Here is an 11351-nt window from a genome sequence, read left to right as displayed (position 1 = left end):
ACAAAAGGCCCTCTCTCTCTACATTCAATTTGTAGCAAAGTAAACAATTTGTAGCAAGTAAACAGGGCATCCATTGTGTTCCTGCTCTGCAGACCGGGCTTCAAAGAGGTCTTTTGTTTTAAAGGATATTTAAAAATTCTTCATGAGCTGTAAAAAGTTATTTAAAAATCCCTTGCCCTGACACCCAAATACCTCTCATTAAAAAAAAAAAAAAAAGATAAAAATTAAAAAAAAAAAAAAAGCCCACAACCTTTATGAATAATGAAGATGGTCATCTGGGGCCCGGACTTCTAGTCCAATCATGTTGCTGTGCTTTGGGGTGCCCTCCTGGGTAATGTGCCCTCCTGGGTGATGTGCGGAGAGAGAGAAAGAGGAGGTGGATGAGCTCTGGCTGTGAGGGAGGAGAGGGAAGCATGACGAAGGTGGCAGGGTCTCGGGGACAGTAGAAATTTTACCCTGGCCGAGCTGAGTCTTTTGTCGAAGCCTCAGTGTGAGTGGAAATCCTGCAGGGGAGTAAAATCCAGGTACACCTGGGTAAGGGGCCCTCCTAAGGACTCAGGAGCAGCCCCAGCCCAAGTCCTATCACATCATCAGTAGGACCCCCAAATGCTCCCATGGGCCCCAAGAGCGTCCCCCCTGGTGCTCTGTCCCCCAGGCCCAGCGGACCCCATGGGCCGTCTTTCTGGAATATTCCACAGGGATGCTGTAGCACCTCCTCTTGGCTCTCCCCTTCTCCATTACCATGCCTCCCTACTTCTCAGGAGCTCACAAAAGCTCCTGCTGCCTGGCGGTCCCTGAACTGGTCAAGATCGAAGGAAACGTTCAAGTGCCTGAAGTCCTATCCCTCCTTGCGCAGGGGACCATGTTAGTCTTCTCTGCATAGCTCCAATTTTAATGTATGTGCTGGTGGAAGCGCCCACAGCCACACCCCTCCTTTTAGACAGAAGAAGACTGAGACCAAGAGAGAGAGGCCAGTGTCTAAGGCCCCACAAGAAGTGAGTGTCACTCCTCCCTCCTCCAAAGCCTCTTTGGCTTTGTCCCCGTGAACCCTGCCTCCTGTTGCTGTCAGCTAATTCCCCAGTTTGCACAGTGAGAATTGTGACCCTTTATCTGAAGGCATTTACTCCCATTACAATGTAAACACATTAATACTTATCCTGTGATCAGAGCAAGAGTATCAGATCCTTTGTTAGAAGCAGATTTTGGCAGGTGAGAAGGGGAGACCCTGAGCTGCTCTTGGTGGTGGTGGTGGTGGAGGAGGGGGTGTGCCCCCCCCCGCACCCCAAGGAAGATGGGCAAGAAGCAGGGGGAGGGCAGAGAGGCGCCCAAGTCAAGTTTGCACACTACGCAATATTGCCTCCATCTGGCCTCGCTTGGATGGTCGGAATGATTTTGATATTATCCAGAAGACTTAGGATGCTGACCAAAGACTTCTCCAGATGCTCAGAAGTTGTACTTCCAAGCATAATTCTTGGCTCTCCGAGAACCACAAGTAATTGATGACACCCCCGTGCCTTTTCCACATCCTATCCTTTCCAGCTCCCGGACAGAGAGATTTTCTTGTTTGTAGGCTCATTCATTCCAGGCTTTGTGGACATGTCAGATTTGACAAACGCAAACGCAGTGTGGTCACATTCATCGGTGGTCACCTGGTCCTCATTAGGGCCATCGGAGGAGGCCAGGGCCTGCTTTTGTGATTAGTGATTCCTCCTCCACGAGGGCCGGAACGCTCTCAGCAGCCTTTTGTTGTTTGCATGGAGGCCTTGGAGGACTCTGCCAGGCTCGGCTCAACATTTTCCACATGACTGATGGCATTCAAAGCTCTGCACTCCCAATAGGCAAATTTCTGGACTGGCTTTGTTTCTCGTTGGTTCAGGTGGAATAATAAAGCTCTTTCTGCCAGGAATGTCAGTGTGTGGTTGGGAAGTTGGCATGTTTCTCTAAGGAGGCAGGGAGGCCAACTGGTAAGGGCCTGGGTGCCTGGGGGCCGGGAGGCCAACAGTCAGAGAGGTTATTTCAGTATTTCTCATTCTTACGGAGACAGAGATGGTGTGTCCTGGGGATTGGGTGGGCCACCAGAGGAAGTCTTCCTGGGGGCTTGTGCTATGGTGAGCCAAGCTATGGCAAGGCTCTCTGCCTCCTGAGCTCCCCTTAGGCCATATGGGGGCTGGGGCTGGGGCGGGGTGGAGGGTGTTCTGGGATCCGTCTTCCATTTCTGCAGCTGTGAGAATGGCTTGGTCCCTGCCAAAGCCTTTTGTTCCATTTTTCTCTTGCTTCATTGGGACATTTCCGGAACCAAATATATTCAACTGGTCCTCAGCTTCAGGAGGTAATTGAATATCCAAATGCTGGTCCTTCCATTGTCCGATGACCAGAACCAGCTGAAACACCCAATTTTGCAAAAACATCATGCTCCCGTCTTTCCCCCTAATTATCTCTTCCAATTGTAATGTCTTCATAGCCTTTTCTTGTTGAGGTGTGTGAGGCCCGCATGAATTCTGAGAATTCTTATGTTAAATTCCATTCTTCGGGCACCCAAATCACGTTTCCTGAGGCTGTTTTGTCCCACTGTACTTTGACATGGATTCCAAGGTCTGCATCTTACTGAAGACAGACCATTGTAATTATTATTTTGAAATGGACACATTTCTGAGCTCTTGGATCGGAGCCTGAAGATAAACATGGGTACTCAGGGGCCTTGAAACCCACACTCGCAGCTTGCTGATCCTTGCAGGCCTGTGAGATCAGTGCCAGACTAAACATAAAGCTGGCACTCCCTCCCTGGGCCAACACTTTGGGGCTTTTGTCAACTGGGCAGGAGTGCAAATCCTTGAAGATACTCTCCATGGAAAGCCTATTTCTTTATGTCCTTTGGCTCGGACCTTGGCCAGGGTTGGCAACGTGGCCTTGAGCTGCCCTGGGATGCCTTGACATTTCCTCATTTGGGCCTCTGGGGTCTTTGTTCCAGCTAAGCTGCATATCTCAGGGAGAAGAAAGGAGGGGTAACCATGGTCTTCTTTCTTGGCCTTTGGGGTTGAGAAGAAGCTTTAGGATGAAGAGGAGTCCCAAACCCTGGGCCTTGACCGGTTTCTGACCAGAAGATGTAGAGGGAATCAGAGAGGCAGGCTTTGGAATGGTGAGAAGGGGAGGGGTGATGGCCAACAGGCAGGGAATGTGAATTTATTACCTACCTGTGCTGAAGATGCATCTGGTGTTACTTGGAGTCACTAAACACCTGGGAAGTCATACCCCTTTGCCTAGCCAGGCATCCCCGGGTATGTAAATGCATTGGCTCTGCAGCCACATGCAGTGACTGGGAACCCTACCTTGTCCTATATGGCAGTGTTCCTGTTTCATTGGGTATCATTTACAACCCTCTTGAGCTGCCCTTAGCAGATCCTGGCTCTGGAGGTCATTCTTCTGGGTGGTGGCCCTCCATGGTTCTTCCTATAGAGGCCACTTCTACTCCCTGCTGTTTCTCCTGCTAGCTTCCCTTAAGCTTTTTATATCTTCATCTTGCTCCCCTGACCAGAGAAGAAGGGAGGAGCCCTCCCATTCAGAGGGCTCCCTCTTTTAATTCTCTTTGGTTCTTAACTTCAACCAGTCCCTTGTTCCCCCTGGGTGACACTGCTTCAGGAGGCCTGCCTTGGGGACTGTTTTCCATTGCCCCTGGGAAGCAAACCCAGGGGGTGAGATGACTTTCAAAAATAGAATGTGTTCCTGAAATAAGGGAATCCCAACATACATTGCTATTGGGATGATGTGGGAAGTAGGTGCAGAGTGAAGGAAAAGGAGCTGGGAGAGGTGGGGAAAGACCAAGTCACCCACCCAGTTTCAGAAGAACCACAACTGTGTCACAGCTAATGCCATCCTGAGATTGTGATGGAAACCACAGGACTATAGTATTCACCCCCTTCCTTTGTCAGGGGGAGTTCCTAGGCAGGCTGGTGGAAGAAATGGACATGACCTTTATATGTCACCACTTACCCTGATAATCAGCCAAGAGCAAAGGACAAGATGCCTCTCCCAATGAACACATTCAGCTCACTCTCAACATAGGCTCCTTGAGTGTAGGAACTACGCTTCTCCATCTTTGTATATCAATGTCAAGCACAGTTCCAGTCTCAAAATAAAGGCACAAGAAGAGCTTGTTGGTCTGAAGGAGCTCAGGCTGGTTAGGACCCAGATGTGAGAGGCAGAATCAGAAAAATAGGACAATTGGGCATTGAGTCCAAAGCTATGCATGTCTTGAGACATTGGGTCAAGAAGGTCCATAGAAAAATGAGAATCACTAGAAACCCATTAAAATATTTCTCTTGGGCAGTGCCTGGGTGGCTCAGTGGGTTAAAGCCTCTGCCTTCAGCTCAGGTCATGATTCCAGGGTCCTGGGATCAAGCCCTGCATTGGGCTCTCTTCTCAGCAGCAAGTCGGCTTCCTCCTCTCTCTCTGCCTGCCTCTCTGCCTACTTGTGATTTCCCTCTGTCAAAGAAATAAATAAAATCTTTAAAAAAATAAAATAAAACATTTTTCTTTGTCAATTTTAGCACAGCAGGTACTCGTTTTTACTAGTGACACAATGCAAAGATGTAGGAAGAAAAAGTTGTATCTCCCTTCACGTCTCTTCATTCTCTCTTATCTCGGTAAGCAATTTTTTTTTTTTTTTTTTGGTCCTTGGAATTCCAAGATTTCACCAAGTTATATTTAGGTGTGTGTCTTTAAAAAAAATAACCCTGTCTAAGACTTGGGCCTTTCAACCCACAGTGTTAAATCTTATATCAGACCACAGAAATTTTCTTCTGTTTTTTGTTTAAATATTACTTCTCCTTCATCTGTTCTTCACCTTCTCTCTCCTTCTGGAACTTCTATTATTTGAACGTCATATCTCCTGTTTTGTCCTCCAAATCTCTTACTGTTTCCTTCTGTTTTCCAAATTTTTGTTTTCATATTATGAGATTTTCTTCTCCTTGATCCCCTAGATCTTTAATTCACTGATAAGCAGGGATTATCTTTCTTTCAGTTTATTTCCCAAGTTTTTAAGATAAAAAATAATTTTCTTTTAGTTCCTAGAAGTCCTGTTTTTAGACAGTGTCCTCTTAAGCATTCCCATTACTTGTTTTTTCTTTTTTTTTAAACTTTTTCTTTTCTTTTTTTTTTTTTTAAAGATTTTATTTATTTATCAGAGAGAGAGAGGGGGAGAGAGCGAGCACACGCAGACAGAATGGCAGGCAGAGGCAGAGGAAGAAGCAGGCTCCCTGCCGAGCAAGGAGCCTGATGTGGGACTCGATCCCAGGACACTGGGATCATGACCTGAGCCGAAGGCAGCTGCTTAACCAACTGAGCCACCCAGGCATCCCTCATTACTTGTTTTTTCAATCCCTTTCTGTCAGTCCTCCTCCAACAGGGGACTTTTGGGCTGGAGGCTTGATCTTTCTTCTTCTTATCACAGACCCTTAAGTGTTCCTGATTTTGTAGTCCATTGGCAGGCAGATCAGGATAAACACATTTATCAAGCAGGGGCAGAAAAACAGGTAATGGAAGGTTCAGCAGTTTCTGCTTTCAGGAGTCGGCAGTAAACCAACTGGTCAACCACTGATCTGTAGATCTGAGAAGGGCATCCTCTCTTTGAGCTCCTGGGATTAAGGTCTAGATCTTAAAGAAGATGGAGGGTTGGGAATTACGAACACAGGTGAAAGAATTAGCTTCCAAGAGGAGGGGAATATTCTTTCTTCTAACCTGCAAGACTGGCAGGGAAGGGAAATAAATATAGACCTTGTACCTTTGTCATTTTATGGGCAGTAAGTTAGGGGAGTCTGTGGTCAGTGATGGAGATGGGCTTGGGTGGCCATTTCAATGTCTCCTCTAATTCAAAAATAATTAGCCACTAAGTCATTCCTTCAATCTCCCAAGGCTTTCATCTGTCACAGTCAGCTCAAGAAGTTGGTGGCTTGAGGACCTCCTCTTTTTCTAACACTGTCAGGTGCTCTGATGAGTGAAAGAGACTCAGAGGGCAGAGTTCCCACCCCAAGACACCTTTGTATATCTTTCAAGAATCTATTTGATTGCCACATCCTGAATTCTCCCTCCTGTCAGCCATTAGGATGCTGTCACTCCACCTGTTCCTTCTTCCAGTCCCTGGGAGGATTCTGTGCTTCCCTGGAGGAGCAGCTCATCCATACAAACACAGTGTTGCTGGGTAGTTTGGCAGGAAGGCCTGAGGCTATAGTTGTCCTTGGTTTACCTGTCTGTGTTGAAAGTGAGACTCAGGAAGAGCCAAAGTTCTGGAGGGGACAAGGTGGGATTGCTGAGAAGAAGACTCCTGGGGAATTCACAGCCAGACCTCAAAGGGGAAACCAATCCCCAGGAGCAGGTGGCCTCTGGTGGAGCCAAGGAGACTGACCACATGGCTACAGCCTTTGGCCTCCATTTCCAGGGTGTGAGCTCAGCCAGCAGACAACGGATATGGCCTAGGAGTCTAGAGAAGATAGAAGTCACCACACCAAGAATGATGAGATGTCCCCTTTGCCTTAAGGTTACGACACCACCACCACCACCCTATACTGTCAGAGGCCATAACCACCTTGGGGCCAGGGAAGAGAAATCTCAGAAATTTAGAATTTGGGTTTATTTTGTTTTCTTTTTCTTCTAGAAAGACTAAGCATAATTGAGAGGGCCTTTTAAATTTAGGATCTAGGTAATAAAGCTTATCAGAGTAAAGACCAGAAGGAAGACAAATAAGTTCTAGACAACATAAAGGAACTAGCTTTATTCCCTGCTCATCCAGGTTATACAAGGAGTTTGGAAAACCTTTCACACGCGCGTGCACCCACCCGTCCACTCACACACACACACACACACTTTTATGTCTTTTGATTTTTTTCTGACCCCGTTGGTTAGAAGATGACCTTAAATTTATAGGGGAAACCACAAGAAGGCAAACAATCCAATTAAAAAGTGAATAAAGGACTTGAATAGACATTTTTCCAAAGAAGATACACAAATGGCCAACAAATACATGAAAAGATGTCCAGTGTCATTAGTCATCAGAGAAATGCAAATCAAACTCACAAAGAGATACCACTTCAAACCCACCAGGATGGCCGGATTTAAAATTTTTTTAAAATTTAAATTAAATTAATTAACATACAGTGTATTATTAGTTTCAGAGGCAGAATCCAGTGATTTATCAGTCTTATATAATACCCAGTGATGATTCCATCACGTGCCCTCCTTAATGTCCATCACCCAGCTACTCCGTCCTCCCAGCCCTCCCCTCCAGCAGCCCTCAATTTGTTCCCTATGATTAAGAGTCTCTTACGATTTGTTTCCCTTTAGATTTCATCTTGTTTCATTTTTTTCCTCTCTTCCCCTATGATCCTCTGTTTTGTTTCTTAAATTCCACATATGTATGAGATCATGTGATACTTGTCTTTCTCTGATTGACTTATTTCACTTGGCCTAATACCCTCTAGTCCCATCCACATCATTCCAAATGGCAAGATTTCATTTTTAATGGCTACATAATATTCTGTTGTGTGTGTGTGTATTTGCCATATATATGTGTATATATATATATACATATATATATATATATGTGTATATGTGTGTACTATATATGTATACATACCACATCTTCTTTATCCATTCATCTGTCATTGGACATCTGGGCTCCCTCCACAGTCTGGCTATTGTGGAACTGCTGCTATAAACATTGGGGTGCAGGTGCCCCTTTGTATCACTACATTTGTATCCTTGGGATAAATACCCAGTAGTGCAGTTGCTAGCTCATAGGGTAGCTCTATGTTCAACTTTCTGAGGAACCTCCATACCGTTTTCCAGAGTGGCTGCACCAGCTTGCATTCCCACCAACAGTGTAAGAGGGTTAGGATGGCCAGATTTAAAAAAAAAATGGAAAACATTAAGTTTTGTTGAGGCTGTGGAAAAATTTGAAGCCCTGTACGTTGCTGATGGGAATGTAAAATGGCAGGTCCACTGTGGGAAAGTGTTTGTGATTTCTCAATAACTTAAACATAGAGTCTCTATCTGACCCAATAGTTCCACTTCTAGGTATATATACAGGTGTATATATACACCTCAAAACCGAGAACAGGTGTTCAAGCACATAGTTGCTCACAAGTATTCATAGCACATTTTTAGCAATAGCCAAAAGCTGAAAGAACCCAACTATTCATCAACAGATGAATACATCAAAGAAATATGGTCTTATCCACAGTGTAGAGTGTTATTTAGCCATAAAAAGGAGCGAAGTACTGATATATGTTCGAACAAGGAAGAACCTTGAAAACATGACACTAAGTGGAAGAAACCAGACACAAAAGACCACATATTGCATGATTCTATTTATTTGAAATGTCCAGACTAGGCAAATCTCAGACAGAGAAAGCGGATTCGTGGTTGTCAGGGGCTTGTAGGGAGGGAGAAAAGCAGAAGGACTGCTTAGTACGTATAGGGTTTCCATTTGGGGTTCTAGAAAGTTCTGGCATGAGATCATGGTGATGGTTGTACATTGCAAAGATATTTAATGCCACAGAATTATATGATTCAAAATAGTAAACTTTATATTATGTGTATCTTTATATCAACCCCATATTAAATACCAATCCCATTTTAAACATTGACCCTATATGAAATGGAATATTGACCCCATATTAAAACTTGTACCCACTAGGTGCTTACTGCATGCTTGCACTTGGTGTAGACTCTCTCAATTTGGTCCTCATAGCAATCCTAGGAGGTGATGTCATTATTCCTGTTTGCAGGAGAGGACATGACCTACAGAACTAATGGGACTGCCCAAATCCCAGGGAGTGTGAATCAGGAACCCAAGCAGCAAGGTAAGAAAGAGCGAAAGGCTTCTAAGTCCTCCCTCCTCCTTAGGACATCAGCTAAGAGCTTGGGACACAGCACCAACTTGTGGTAACAGAGGAAGATCCTCCCTACGTCATCAGGCTGAGCATCAGGAGGTCCTGTTCAGGCTTTGGTCTCTGATGAAAGGTAAAACAGCGATGGGAAAGGACATCTGGAAGGAGACACCTTCCCAAAGCCTATTGGGAGGAAGCCAAAGGTCACAAGGATAATCATCCTTGAAGGACTAGATGGCGATACTTGGATTGTGAACAGAGGTCCTCCCCCATGACACATGTGGGCTAAACCCAAGGGTTACTGCTTCTTTAGTGTTTCCCAGCCCTGGAGGCCAGAGTCCTTCCTCTCCAGCACTACACATTAGTTCCTACAAAAAAGGGCCCAAGCAGGCCAGCTGAGAAAGAGTGGTGGGAGTGACACGAGGCAGGGGGCCACCATGCATGGCCAGCTGTCCCCTGAAAGGACTTCAGGGTGATGGCCAGCTCTGTCCCTTCTATAACAGACTGGTGGCCAGCACTCCAGTTGAAGGACAAGCTTCAAGTGAAGGTATGATAAACAGAAAGGATGTACCCTTGGTATTGGCCGTCCCAGCCCTGGGTCACCATGCCTGGGTCCCCAGTGAAATCCCATACAGTGTTCCCCCTTCTGAAGATGATCATCAGAGCCTGCTCTTTGAAGGGCAGCAATAAGGAGTCTCTGGCCAGTAACTGGCATCAAAGCCACAGTCCGTGGTAGGATATCCCTAGACTCCTGTCCTTGCAAAAAACTCGCTGATGAGATTCTAACTTTGGCCTCTTCTGAGTCACTAAAATAGAAGTGGCAAATACTCTCATGCCAACGCCTCTTCATTGTCATGGCTTCCTGGGGCGCAGGGCTGAGAAGGATTCCGAGCCCGTGTCTCAGACTCAGGAGGAAAGATAACTGCTCTTGATTGGTTAGTGAGGTCTGCAGTGGGCACCTAGCCGCGGAGGTGGCCGGCTCCTGTGAAATGGTGGCTCAGCTGCGGGTTGCGATAAACCTCCTTATCATCCTAGTTGTTCACGGAAAGAAGTCCAAGAACATTCGTGTCGCTAGAAAATTTCTGGAGGTGATGATCACCGGGGCGGTTGTGGGGGTGGGGGTGGGGGGGAAGCAACTGCCAGAAAGACTCCTTTCTTCTCCATCATCTTGTGCTCCTGAGAAGGGCGGCAGGTCAAGGGCTATTTCCTCCTCTCTCCCCAAGGAGCGAACTGGATTGCTGGCCAGAGGGGCCTCTTTCTCCAAGGCCTTTCTGGAACTCTCGTTAGCCCAGGGCAGCTGCAGCCACACACTTCGTCTCTCGTCATGGAAAGCTGAAGCTTCTCGGAGCCCAAGCTAAACACTGGCTGCTGCAGAACATCCCGTTTTCATGAGCCCCCGGTGAATTGAAACCCAGAAGCCAGCAGCACACCTGCCAATTATTACAGTTAATTCTGTGCAGGCCTGACTCAGGAACCGAGACAGAGAGTTCTGTTTGCTGCCGGGGGCTGCGCAGGGCGGGCGGGAGTGGCAGAGGCCCTGGGCTGTGAATACCCCCGTGTGTGCCCGCACCGGGCCTGGCAGCCGCTGTGCCCTCCCTTGCCCCGGGAGCCTGGCATCCAAGTGTGACTTCAGTGGGGCCTCCTTCCCCCTCACTCTGTATCTGTGATCAGAGATGTGGATGGTCCAGAACTTTTCTTTTTCCTTCTGCCTTCCTCAGCCACCCCCTTAAGGACTCCGAGAAGAACCCTTTATTGTTTTTTTCCAAAGAGAAAGAGTACAAGACACTCAGCTTAAAACCGTGGGGTCTTTCTGTTGCCTTTTCTCCTCAGACGTGTTGCCTTGGAAGATCCTGTTGATTGGGGCAGAGGACAGTCGCCCCTTTGCTCCTTGGAAGCTCCTTCTGTGGTGGGCCGCCACCAAGTTCTAGCTTGCTCTTGCCTGGCTCAAGGTGACCTTGAATCTGACTGCTCCAGGTTCTCTCTCCTGAGTTTTTCCAGGCCTCCTTTGGTTGGTTCATTAATCCATCCATTCATTAGTTCATTTGCTTCTATGAAGCCAGGTAACTGGGCTGGGCATGGGAAGATAGAGAAGACGGGTTTCCTGTCCTCCAGATTCCAGACGGAAAAGAGACTGTAAGCAAATGATCACACAATGACTGAGTTTAATCCCAGGGATTAAACCCTGTCCCCCAGGAAGGCAGTGAGCACACATCAGACATTATAGTCGCCCCTGGTGTGGGGAGCAAACATATCAGAAGGGAACTTAGTCTAGACCGAGCGGGCGTCCTGTCAAGGATGTTGACCTCGACTCCCTTGGCATTTGCGGTGATTAGGATGAATCGGACAGTGGATCTGGGTCAGTGGGACAGCAATTCTCGGGAGAAGAAAGAGTGTGCAAAGGGCCCCAAGCTACATGGCTCTTTCCAAAGCTGAGAAGACCAAGGAGGCTGGAGAAGGAAGAGCCATGAGGAG

At 46.9% G+C, this 11351-nt stretch overlaps 1 non-coding gene across 1 annotated transcript; it reads right to left on the bottom strand.

The window, feature by feature from the left end:
• Positions 1-812: 812 nt before the first annotated feature.
• On the bottom strand, positions 813-916 carry LOC123393222. The gene has a single exon (XR_006607950.1). It is a non-coding gene; the product is annotated as a U6 spliceosomal RNA (small nuclear RNA).
• Between the last annotated feature and the right edge of the window lie 10435 nt (positions 917-11351).

The sequence above is a fragment of the Mustela putorius genome, unplaced genomic scaffold (assembly GCF_011764305.1).
Source record: "Mustela putorius furo isolate JIRA1106 unplaced genomic scaffold, ASM1176430v1.1 tig00000765_pilon_pilon_pilon, whole genome shotgun sequence".
Lineage (NCBI taxonomy): Eukaryota > Metazoa > Chordata > Mammalia > Carnivora > Mustelidae > Mustela > Mustela putorius.
This window is presented reverse-complemented; position numbering and strand designations above follow the sequence as displayed.